Genomic DNA, 12923 nt, shown 5'->3' with positions numbered 1-12923 from the left:
CGCTGACGTCGGCGCTTTGTTTGTGTCTCAGGAGGTGTATCCTCAACTGGATTTTTCTCGTTATCGCCGTTACCCTCTTTGGGTGTATCCACCATGTACACGTCATACGAAGAGGTGGTCGTCCAGCCTCATGTAAACGGTGGGTTTTGGGCCTGCTCTTCTCCGGCATCGTCGTCCATACCGTCGATGTCTTCGGAGTCGTAATCGAGCATGTCAGTTAAGTCCTCGATAGTGGCTGTGAAGTGGGTGGTGGGTGGGATGTAAAATTCCCCTCTCTCAGCCCCTAGTCTGGGCTGGGCGTAGTTCAGACGTTGCCCCTCTGTAATGACGAGGGATCGCATTAAGTCTAGAGCCTCGCTTAAAGGCGAGGTTTGGCCAGGGAGAAAAGAGTCTGTGGAGTACGGTGGGAAGAGAACTCCTTGGCCGAGCTCACACAATGCTGACTCCGAGGGTTCGGAGCCAGTGTTCAGAGAAGAGTCTGGCTTCATGATGATTGCCGGTGGCGCTGCTTCCTCCGGCTCTCCCGTACCAGGCTTGATAGCCACAGAGAGTCTGGCGGGCTCAGGAATCCCGCCTTCGGACCTGGTGATGTGCTCCGGATCTAAGGCTAGAGCGGAGGTTGGGGTCGCGAACAGTTGGAAGATCAAGTCTCCTCGGATATCAGCGACATAATCCAGATTTCCAAAACTAATCTGGTGACCTGGGGCGTAGATGTCGATCTGCTCTAGATGGCCAAGCGAGTTGGCCCGCAGTGCGAAGCCGCCGAACACAAAGATCTGGCCGGGGAGAAAGATCTCCCTCAGGGCAGCATTGTTGTAGATGACTGATGGAGCCATTGAACCTTCTAGCGATGACACAACGGAACTCTCAATGAAAGCACCAATGTCGGTGTCAAAAGCGGCGGATCTTGAGTAGGGGGTCCCGAACTGTGCGTCTGAGGATTGAAGGTAACAGGAGACAGGGACACGATGTTTACCCAGGTTCGGGCCCTCTTGATGGAGGTAACACCCTACTTCCTGCTTGATTATCTTGGAAGAATATGGGGTTACAAGAGTTGATCTACCTCAAGATCGTAATGGCTAAACCCTAGATGTCTAGCCTGTATGATTATGATTGCCTCTACAGACTAAACCCTCCGGTTTATATAGACACTGGAGGGACCTAGGGTTGTATAGAGTCGGTTTACAGAGAAAGGAATCTTCATATCTGAACGCCAAGCTTGCCGTCCACGCAAAGGTGAGTCCCATCCGGACACGGGAAGAAGTCTTCTATCTTGTATCCTCATGGCCCATTAGTCCGGCCCACGTCACATAGCCCAGACGCCCGAGGACCCCTTAATCCAGGACTCCCTCAACGGGCATGTACAAAAGCCTCAAAGGGCATCAGGCTCTTTGTGATGTGCTTAAAAAGCAGATCCTCAACAGGAACCCTAGGAAAGAGGGTATTGCCTTTGAGAGGAAACTCAATGCTGATCGAACATACTAGAAGCCTAAGCAGTATCCCAAAACCTCATGGGTTGCTGCAAAGGGACCTCCAGTAGATCCATCTACTTTATCTGGCTTTACATGTGAAGCTTCTCATCCTTATGATGAGTCATTTGACTCCAACTATAAGCTGTTCAAAACTCAGAATGATGAAGTATTTGCTAGATATATTGGCACTAACTGCAGGAACGGTTCTCCTATGAAGAAAATCTGGGTTCCCAAAAGGTGCCTTGAAAGTCTTCAGGTGAATGTCATCATGACACCACCTGTGAAGAATAGGAACCCTAGATCAAATTCTTCATATGGATCCAAGTCCTCACACGGACCAAATTCCTCACGTGGATCAAATTCCTCAAAAGGATCAAAATCCTCATATGAACATCATCGTGCTAACACTTCTGTTTCGCAGGGAAGAGCTAAGGGCTATGAATATGAGCATTATTCTTCTAACCATTATGTTCATAAGTCCTCGAAGAATTTCTCTTCTTATTCATATGCTTACCCTAACTCCTCTTATGTGAAACGAAGTGGACTGGCTTCTATGCCACCTTTCTCTTATGGAGCTCGCAGAATGATGAACTCTTTGCCACCCCTTCAGATGTGGGTGGTGAAGAAAAAGAACTAATATCTTATGCAGGGTCAGGTCTCCAGACGTACTTAAACGTCTGAGGAATTTGCTGGAGACCTGAATATGCTTGAAAGGACGCAAGCTAATCATGAAGAAATGAACTTTCATTTCTCACGTCCTCATACTGCTTTATCTGTTCTATTCTTGATGAAATTGATCTGATGAAACTGATGTCATATTCTTCACTGATGAAGTATATGAGTTCGTAAGTTGAACTAATTCATCTGCAGGATGATCAACCCAAAGCCACCGAGTGGGTCCTCAATAGTGGATGTACAAACCACATTACTGGTGACAAGAATCTATTGATGGATGCTCCCTTATCTCCATCGCATCTGAAGCATATCACCTACGCTGACAAAGGAAAAAGCAAGGTATTGGGTCTAGGTAAGGTTGCGATCTCAAAGGATCGACACATGGACAAAGTCATGCTTGTTGAGTCCTTAGGATTCAACCTCATGTCAGTCTCAATGCTTTGTGATCTAGATATGGTTGTTATCTTTGGCAAGTCGTTGTGTTGTGATCATGGAAGCTGACCATTCCAAAGTCTTCGAAGGCTTTAGGAGAAGAGATCTGTATATTGTTGATTTCTCTATAGGACCACAGCCAGCTATATGTCTACTTGCAAAAGCTTCGGAAGGCTGGCTATGGCATCGATGACTTGGTCATGCTGGTATGAGGAACTTGTACACACTCGCGAAGAAGAAGCATGTCATTGGCATTGAGAATGTCAAATTCCTCAAGGATCACTTGTGCGGAGCCTGTGAAGCTGGAAAGATGACCAAGGCCAAGCATCCAGCGAAGACCATCATGACTACCACTCGTCCATTTGAATTTCTTCACATGGATCTCTTTGGTCCTAACCATTATTCTGCATTCACCAATGAAGCATCTCTATATGGCTTTGTTATTGTTGATGATTACTCTCGTTACACATAGGTACATATCGTCACTTACAAACATGAAGTGCAGGAAGTCTTCAAACGATTTTCCTCGAGGGATTGAACCAACTTTGGTGTGAAGATCAAGCCCATCAGAAGTGACAATGGAACTGAGTTCAAGAATACTGGTCTTGATGACTATCTTGATGAACTTGGTATTACTCATGAGTTATCTGCTCCTTATACTCCTCAGCAAAATGGCGTCGTGGAGTGCAAGAACATGACTCTTGTTGAGATGGCTCGCACTATGCTTGATGAATACAAGACACCTCGTCATTTCTGGACTGAGGCAATTGATACTGCATGCCACATCATCAATAGGATGAACAGTCACCTGAGGAAATCATCAAGTTCAAGGCTACTGAAGATGTTATTCCCACCGAAGAATCTGCTGAAGAAATCATTCCAGATCATGAAGAACATCATGCTGGTGCACCTGAAGAAAATGGTTCTGAATAAAATGCTGATCCAATTCCTCGTCGCCAATCAGCTCATCCTCGTGTTGCAAATGAAGTGCAGATTGAGAAAATCATCAGCGACATTAACGCACTAGGTCCTCTCACACGCTCAAAAACTTCACATTTGTCTAACTTTTGTGGGCACTTTGCTTTCGTCTCTATCACAGAGCCCACTAAGGTAGATGAAGCATTTCTGGAGCCTAAGTGGATTCAAGCTGTGCAAGAGGAATTACATCAGTTCAAGCTCAACAACGTCTGGGAACTTGTCAAGCGACCAGACCCTCACAAGCACAATATCATCGGCACAAAGAGGATCTACCGCAACAAGCAAGATGAAAATGGCCTTGTGGTGAGGAATAAGGCACGGCTTGTAGCTCAAGGCTACACATAGGTTGAAGGAATTGATTTCGATGAAAATTTTGCACCTGTTGCTAGACTTGAGGCTATTCGCATATTACTTGCTTATGCTAACCATCATAATATCATCTTATATCAAATGGATGTGAAAAGTGCATTCCTCAATGGGAAGCTTGAGGAAGAAGTATATGTTGCTCAACCCCCAGGTTTTGAAGATCCAAAGCATAATGACAAAGTCTTCAGACTCAATAAGGCCCTCTATGGCCTCAAGCAGGCCCCTCGGGCATGGTATGATAGTTTGAAGGAATTCCTCATGAAGAAAGGCTTCAAACCCGGTTCACTTGACACAACTCTTTTCACCAAAACTTATGATGATGAACTATTCGTGTGTCAAATATATGTTGATGATATCATCTTTGGCTTACTGACCAATGTTACAGTGATGAATTTGCCTATATGATGAGTGAATAATATCAAATGTCTATGATGGGAGAATTGAAATTCTTCTTAGGTCTTCAGATTCGTCAACAGTGCAATGGCATATTCATATCTCAGGAGAAATACCTCAAGGATGTATTGAGGAAATTTGGCATGCAATATTGCAAAGGCGTCAAAATCCCTATGCCCACAAATGGCCATCTATGCACTGATGAAAATGGTATTGACTTAGATCAAAAGGTATACCGCTCCATGATTGGTTCATTATTGTATTTATGTGCATCTAGGCCGGATATTATGCTTAGTGTTTGCATGTGTGCCCGCTTTCAAGCTACACCGATGGAAACACACCATAAGGCTGTGAAGCATATTCTTCGATATCTAGCTCACACTCCAACACTTGGATTATGGTATCCCAAGGGCTCGGTTTTTCATCTCATTGGATATTCAGACTCTGACTATGTTGGTGATCGTGTGGACCGCAAGTCAACATCAGGCACATGCCATTTCCTCAGACGATCCTTAGTCTATTGGTCCTCGAAGAAACAGAACTGCGTATCACTCTCTACTGCTGAAGCTAAGTACATTTGTCAGGACCGGTTTTTCGAGATATTAATTTCCCAGAAAATGACCCTTGTGCTCACCAGCCCCAGGATTACTGTTAGCTGATGAGGCACCAACTTGATACAGAAATTCCAAGCAAAATACAAAATATGTAGTACAAGACCATTGTGGCCTCTGAGTACAACAATTGGTTTCTAGTGGTTGATGGCGGAAGCGGTTTGTGGTTCATCTGCGTCTATGGAACTCCATTTCCCACAGGAACAGCTGACCAGGTTAATTCCTATCTTCCCGAGACTGCTATCATCATTGCGTAGGTTCCGGGGCTGTCATCGCAACGCTCCTCTCCATGCAAGAAATCTGGCCAAGACAATAGCCAGGGACAAGCCAGTGAGTACTTTTGAATGTACTCGCAAACATTATGAACACGGGTAAAATATAACAAAGGATAATCATGCTCCGAAATATTCTATGATCATAACGTCAGTCACGAAATAAGCAAAATCCATGATGCACGCATGCAAGTTGTTCATATAAAATATGAACATGCGATACGGGAGTAGAAATAGAATGCACCGATCGAGTGTCTGAAGCGACGCCTCGAAAGGATAATAAGATAAATCATGCCTCAGTCGGGCGTCTGAGCGACACCACATAAAGGGCTTATAAATAATAGAAATAACAAGCATGCCACAGTCGGGCGTCCGAGCGACACCACATAAAGGGCTTATGAATAATTTAAATAACAAGCATGCCACAGTCGGGCGTCTGAGCGACACCACATAAAGGGCTTATAAATAATTTAAATAACAAGCATGCCACAGTCGGGCGTCTGAGCGACACCACATAAAGGGCTTATATAAGAATAAACACAGTGAATATCCAGGAGGTAGAACCGTACCAAGGATACTCAATAATTCAAATAATGTAAATGGTTAGTCCATAATAACAGTGATCATAATCATCATGAGTCACTAGTCATAATCAATATTCTGGTTTAGCAGTTTTTTTTCCGAAGACCGACACTAAGACCGACACTTGACCCATCTCAGACTGTAGTCCTTACCCATGGACACGGCTATACGAATAGGTTCAACCTCTGCAGAGGGTGTACTCTTATCCACGAGTAACGGATTTCTTTAGTCCATCGGGACTAATTCCGCCGACGGTCTTTTAATTGAAAACACACCTATCCGCACACACCAGCCTAACTTACCGGTGTCTGGAATCACCCACGACACATGTCAAGCAAAACTCTAAGTGGGGAGGCTACAACCTCGATTAGCATGGGATCACAAAATTTATAACGCGCGCAAACTAGGGAAGCCACTCCCCTCGGCTACAACCGGAAACACCCATGCCCCCGGACCAGGTGGCATGCCTACCGGATGCCTCCGGTATCTTCCACCATGGCCTCTCTGTACGGTGTGTGCTTGGAGGGGTTGACAACTTACTGAACCGTACCCTACCTGCGGCAGGGACAAGTGGTAGCACGAAACAAGTATGGGGTTTACTAGAACGAGACTCGATCTACGGTCGACTCAGGAGGTTCAAGTATTCCCTGTATGATTAGCATAACAATTATATTTCAACTAACAGACAGAATCACCGCTCATCATACCTCATCATGCTATACCGGACACACTCGTCTCGACGAGGAACTAGGGACAAGCTCGTGTCTACCCAAGACAACGACTTTCCCGGCTTCCTTCCGGTATGCATGAAAAGCTCACGAGGATGATCACTATCACCGGCATATCCATTTCTAACAGCAAAGAATCTCATTATGCACTCACGCGTATGATCGTATCGTCACATAAAATAACGAATGCTCCATGTCAAGGTGGTGTTGTAACCGTACCAAACAACACACAAAAATATTATGCCAGGGTTCAGAATGCTTGCCTTCAAGAGTATGCAAGAGGGAGTGCACTTTTTGAAAGTTTCCCTTCTTCTTCAAAATCCTATTTTATGAAAATTTAAATTAACACATAGTTTTAAAACAGTACAAAAAAGTTGTTTGGAAAATTTTCAAATAAATACCAAAATAAACTAGACAGAATTTGAGAAAGGTAGGAAAAGGAAACTCATTTGGAGTTATATTTAAAAAGTTACAGCCAGTCAAAGTTTCAGTCAAATCTGTTTTTAACAAAAATTCAGAAAAAGAAAACGGTTCGGGGAGTAATACATTTTCGAACAGGAGGAAACGTACTCTGGGTTTTACGCTTTCACTTAAAACAGCGTGGGCCGGCTCGAGGTCACTGACAGTGGGTCCACTGGTCAGGTTTGACCAGTCGCCTTTCCCTCCTCTTCCTCTGCCCGAGCGGAGGCGGGACTCCGGCGATCGCCGTCGACGAACGGCGCCTCCCCGCGGGGTCCTGAGGGCGGGGATGGATCCGCCAGTCCAGGGCGGTCCTCCCGGTGGTTGCTAGGCAGGTGGGGACGGAGGGAGCTGCCGGCGGCGAGCTTCGTGGCGGAGAGGGCTTCGGGTGGATTTGGGGGCCGGGGCTATGGTGGTTCCCGATCAAGTCTAAGAGGTGGGGTGGCTCCGCAAGATCGAGGGGGTTCGGACGGTGGTGCTGGCTGGGCTAGGGAGGCTCTGCTCGCGGCGCACAGCACCTGAGCATGGCGGCGGCCGAGCTGACCGGAGGTGGGGAAGACGGCCTCTCCCCATCGATTGACGGCTATGCGGGCATCAGAGGGATGGCCTGTGGTTGCCTGGGGGTTTGGAGGAGCTCGGGGGTTCCTTTTATAGGCGGTCGAGGTCGGTTCCTGCGGCGGCCGTGGATAAGAACGCCGGCGACCGCCGTTCTGTAGCTACAGGGCGACGTGGCGGCGACGAGCGCTTGCCGACGAGTTGCGGATGAGCACGAGCTGTTCCAGGGGGTAGCTGGCGCGCACGGGTGGCTTGGGCGGCGGCGTCCATGGCAGAGGCGCACTATGGAAGCCGGCGTGCCGCCAAGAGGGCCCTGACGGCGGTGCTGTAGGGCGCCAGGGCGGCTTGGAGTGTTCTCGCGAGTGGGCAAGGCCGGGGCGCGGCCCTGCGGGCGAGCAAAGGCCAGGGGCGCGACGCGGCGGCTCGGCTGCGCGCGCGTGCAAAACGTGCGCTCGGGGCACGCCCAGAGCACGCACGCTACGTGCTCGACAGAAAGCCAGGGTGGGCTAGAGTGCTTGAGCGAGGTTGGCAATTAACAGGACCATGCTAGAGTTTGCAAGGGGGTTAATGGACATGGTGGTTAGGTCAGGGGATCAAGTTCACAATGCAAACTAATAATCATGCCAAATCTGTCCATGCACTCAAGGTGTTCGACAGAATGCTAAGTGCATCTAGGCAACTCTTGGAGTGGCCAAAAACTCCAGACCAGTGTCTCTTTAGATGTAGGTGGTGGTGGCAAGGTTAGTTTGGCAAAACTAGAAACTAGTTAGTGCAAGTTTTTGGGAAAACCATTTTTGGGCAGAAACTAAAGGCTATTATTGCATGGACTAAAAATACTCCAATGGGTCCAATCTCCTGGACTTAAGGGTTTGGTAGAGTGGTCAATAAGAAGGATAAATCCCAAGGAAACAAGAGTAAGATAGAATAGGGTTGCAGTACAAATCACCAAACTGGACCAGAATGAAGATGAGGATGATTTTCTCAAATTTTTCAAAGAACACCAATGGGTTTTTGCCTAAAGTTGAATTATATGCATCTACTGACATCTCCAAACACTTGGAAGAATTTTTAAAGGAATATTTAAATAGGTTGTAGTGCAAAAGTACCTACTGGACCAGATTTGAAAAGTTGATGTAGAGCTCAAAATCTCCAATAACCAAAAGATATTTTTGCATAAAAGTGATGTGGAAACATCACATGACATCCCCAAAATTTGGTGAAAATTTTCAAGAATTTTCTGAAAGGGTTGTAGTGCAAATAGAGCTCTGAGACTCATGACAAATCCCTTTTAAGGAAATAAAGCTCAGAAGAAATAATTATGCAAACAACTCCACTGATAACAGAAATGTTTTCATGAGAGGGTATATAAGTCCAATAATATTTTTTGGAAGGTTTTCACTTGGGGTAAAAATCCACAATTATCAAAGAAAAGAGAGGTTCTGAAATCAAGAAAGAAAAAAAAACCCAGAAAGTAAAAAATTTAATCTCCTGGCAAAATTTTAATTAATAAAATAAGGTCAAAATTTTGGGGTGTTACAACATTGCGACTGGTTCGTGCCGTGCTCAATTGCTATGGATGAAGAAAACCCTCAAGGACTACGGCATCAATGTGAAGAATGTGCCACTCTATTGTGACAATAAGAGTTCCATCAAGATTGCTCATAACCCAGTTCAGCACTCGAAGACAAAGCACATTCAGATTCGTCATCATTTTCTTCGTGATCATGTGTTGAAGGGCGACATCTCTATTCAGCACGTGAAGCCTGAAGAACAGCTAGCCGATATCTTCACAAAGCCCTTGGATGAGAAGAGATTTAGCAAGTTGTGGTGTGAGCTAAATATCTAAGAATCTTCGAGTGTCCTTTGAAAAGGACACACATCCTAACATTTATGCAAAATTGATGACTTAGATGTGCAACACACGAAGTAACTGTTTTTTATTCAATCAATGAAGACTAACACTCTAAGTGTGAAGAAATTAATGAAGAATTTGATTCTTAGAGCCCTACGACAATTGTATGCGGTGTCTGAAATCAGCATTCTTATACGGTGGGGCACGCCACCAACAAAAGTTGAAAATCTTCAATTTGAGTTTTTTTATTTTGAATTTCCTCAGTTGTTCAATTTCTTCAACTTTGCATTGTCTTCACTATTTCCGTCATTGTTCTTCATTGGCTATATATATATATGAGTTTATGTCCTCTGCAGCATTCACTTATTGCTATCTCTTCAAGTTGTTTTTTTAAGTGAATGTGATCGGACCCTTCCCCCTCTATGCTAAACTCAACCCAGTCTGTTCACAAATTCTTCTTGCGTTCTATTTGAAACCCGTTCAAAATCTTCACTGTGTCCTTGTCAGCTGAAGAATTTGCGAACGAAACCTTAAATATTCTAATCTGAATTTTTGGCTTTTGCCGCTCAAACCATTCCACATTCCATGATATATTATCTGATTCACCCACGATCTCACACGATCTCCACCTCTCTGTACGTGGGTGACACATGTCGCACGATTGAGAAGGGTCTGGGGCACGTTCGTCCATTTTCCTCGGGCGAGCGGTTTTTCACCTCGGCTATAAATACCCCTCACCCTCCTCAGACTGTTTTTTACTCTGCTCAACCTCACTCCCTCGCTCGAGCTCTCAAAACCTAGCGCCGCCGCTACTTCCATCGTCGCCAGTGAGGAAGAGCCTCGCTGCCTCGACCTTGTCGCCGTCGTACTCGCGCCGGCCGCGGATTTCTTCACTCCGCCGCCGCCGTAGCTGTCTTCCTCTGCCAAGTTAGGGCGTGGAAGATTCGAACCGACGAGCTTCAAATCTACTATTCATAGTTCTTCGTGTTCTTCGTCAAGGGTAATTAAAAGTTACTTTTACTGCCCTTGTTGATTCCTTTGATTTCTACATATCTTCAAAAGGTGTTTATTCTTCAACCTTCACACTCTAAACACCTCACACAAACATCAGTTCTTGATCTGTTTCCCTAAGCTACATTTTTCTTCAAGATTCCTCATTCGTGTGGATTTTCAATCTATACAACTCTGGAACCTAAGTCAAAGAATGCTTAGTGAAATTCCTCAAGAGACATCTAGTCAAATTCCTCAAACTTGTTCTATTTGCAAAAACTTCTGAGAACGCATATGACCTCTCCAAATTCTTCGCACCTATACTCTGTTCACAGGTACACATGTCCGCTGCTGAATCACTAGGTTCTCAACAACTTAACTCATTTGCAGCGTTCCTCGAAGAAAAGTTGCATACCTCTTTAGAGAATTCTGTTGTTCAGATTCCTCAGCTGAAGAAAATGGCTGACGGCAAGAAACCTCAGAAGGGAGGGAAGAAACCTGAAGTCAACACTGCGTTTGAGATTCCAGATGACATCTATGTAGGGTACTGCACTCCTCCTCATGAAACGAAGAATGAGCGCGAAGTGCGCATTCAGAAGATAGAGAGGAGATGGGCCAGAGAATGGAGGGAATATTGTTATGTCACTCCAAAGTACATGAAGAAATTCGCTGTACACCCTCCATGCCCAAGACCTCCACTGGCACCTGGCCAAGAAGCTAATCCCTCAAGCATCAGACGTGGTGAAGAATTTCCCGCTAAATGGGCCAAGCGTCAAGCTAAACTGGCCAAAATGGCAAATGAGGCAGTGAAGAAATTCAATGAAGATTCTGCTACTGCCACTACTAAGGCCTCTACTAGCAAGCCTAAGAAGGCTATGCCCAAGAAGCCCGCTCACAAGCCCAGTGCTTCTGCTTCGATGCCCTCACGACCAAGCACCTCAGCAATGCCCTCACGGCCCAGTTCTGCAAAGCCCTCACGGCCAATTCCCCAGGCTGCTTCAGTTCCTCAAGTTGCAAAGTCCTCAGCTCCTCCGGCAAAGTCCTCAGCACCTGTGCATCTTGCCTCGTGTCAAAGGACCTCACGCAAATCAATTGCCTCAGGAGCCTCTACAAGTTGTTCAGATCCTCCAAATTCCTCAACAGGCCCTACTTTGCTGAAGACCAAGGTCACTACTGGACGAGGCTCTAGACCAAGTCCTCACAAGAAGCAGGTTGACTTTCAAGTACCGTCCGGTGAAGACGAAGCTGATGATGAGGAACTTGCCGAAATCATTAGAGATAGACAGCAGAGGGCCGCTAGAGCCAAAGGAAGTGAAGTTCCTCTCTTACTGGATCCAAAATTGATCCTTGAGTACATTGATCTCTAGCACAAGGACCCCAACACACCTGTTTCTGACTTCAAGCTGACTCCTGGACAAAGTCACATGCTGATCGCCTTCATTGGCGAAGAAAAATGGAAGTTTGAGAAGGCCAGGCAGCTGAAGAAAGCTCAATACAGAAAGGAGCGCTTTCTGAAGAAAAATGTTGTCAACATGACAACTGATGAACTCATTGCTATACAAACTAAGATCAAAGGACTCAGTGAAGAATTCAACGTCTACCGCACTGATTGGCTAGGAGCCAAGGTCAGATTTGTCAAGTTGGCTAAAGGATTCACCACCAATGTTGCAGCCCCAACGCAACATGAATCTCCTCAGGCTGAAGCAACTGCTCAGCCGACTGAAGAACATGCCAGCATCGCTGATGAAAATCAGGCTGCTGATGAAACTGCTAGTACCAGGGCTGATGACTCTATTCCAGTCGCTGATGAAACTGCCAGGGCAACCACTAGTGTTGCGCCTGAGGATCAAGCCAGGCCAGCTGAAGCTTCAACCACTGTGCCTGAAGAAACTGACCAAGCCAGGGCAACTGCATCAGTTGTGCCTGAAGTAACTGCACCAATTTCCTCTGCTCCTCCTGCACCCACACCAAGTCTAGTTCTTCCTTCTGCATTAGACGTGAAGAAAAGAAAGGCTGCGGAGCGAGCAGCAGTGAAGAAAAGGAAAGCATCAGCTTCATCAGATTCTTCAGCCCCAAAGAAGATGAAGACATTGACAAGCTCTTTTAAGAATCCCATTGATGCTGTTCCTGTCTCCAGTATGCCATCAAAGGAACTCGTTCCTTTTGGTGAAGATTATGAGATCCAAAGCGGATTGGATGAAGTCATTCCTTCTTCTGCTTCTTCAGAGCAGTTGGACGAAGAAATTGAAGTGGATAATATCCCTTCAACTCCAGTCATCTCATCGCCTATGCCTCAGTTCACAGCTGAAGAGGCGGGCATTGAAGAATTAAGTGAAGTAGATGAAGACGTGGACATTGGGAGCACCACGCCTGTGATGAATGATGACTTTTGGGAAAGTCAGCACCCCAACTCTCCTTTGTTCACGCCACTGCAACAAATCCCTCAGTCCCCAGTGCACACTAAAGTTCAAATGGGCTCTGAAGAACCTCGAACCACTCCGTCCATTCCTGAAGAAATTCCAGCCACTAGTGCTGATGAAAATGCTACTGAAGAAATG

This window comes from Triticum aestivum, chromosome 7D (genome assembly GCF_018294505.1).
Source record: "Triticum aestivum cultivar Chinese Spring chromosome 7D, IWGSC CS RefSeq v2.1, whole genome shotgun sequence".
NCBI classification, from domain to species: Eukaryota; Viridiplantae; Streptophyta; class Magnoliopsida; order Poales; family Poaceae; genus Triticum; species Triticum aestivum.
This window is presented reverse-complemented; position numbering follows the sequence as displayed.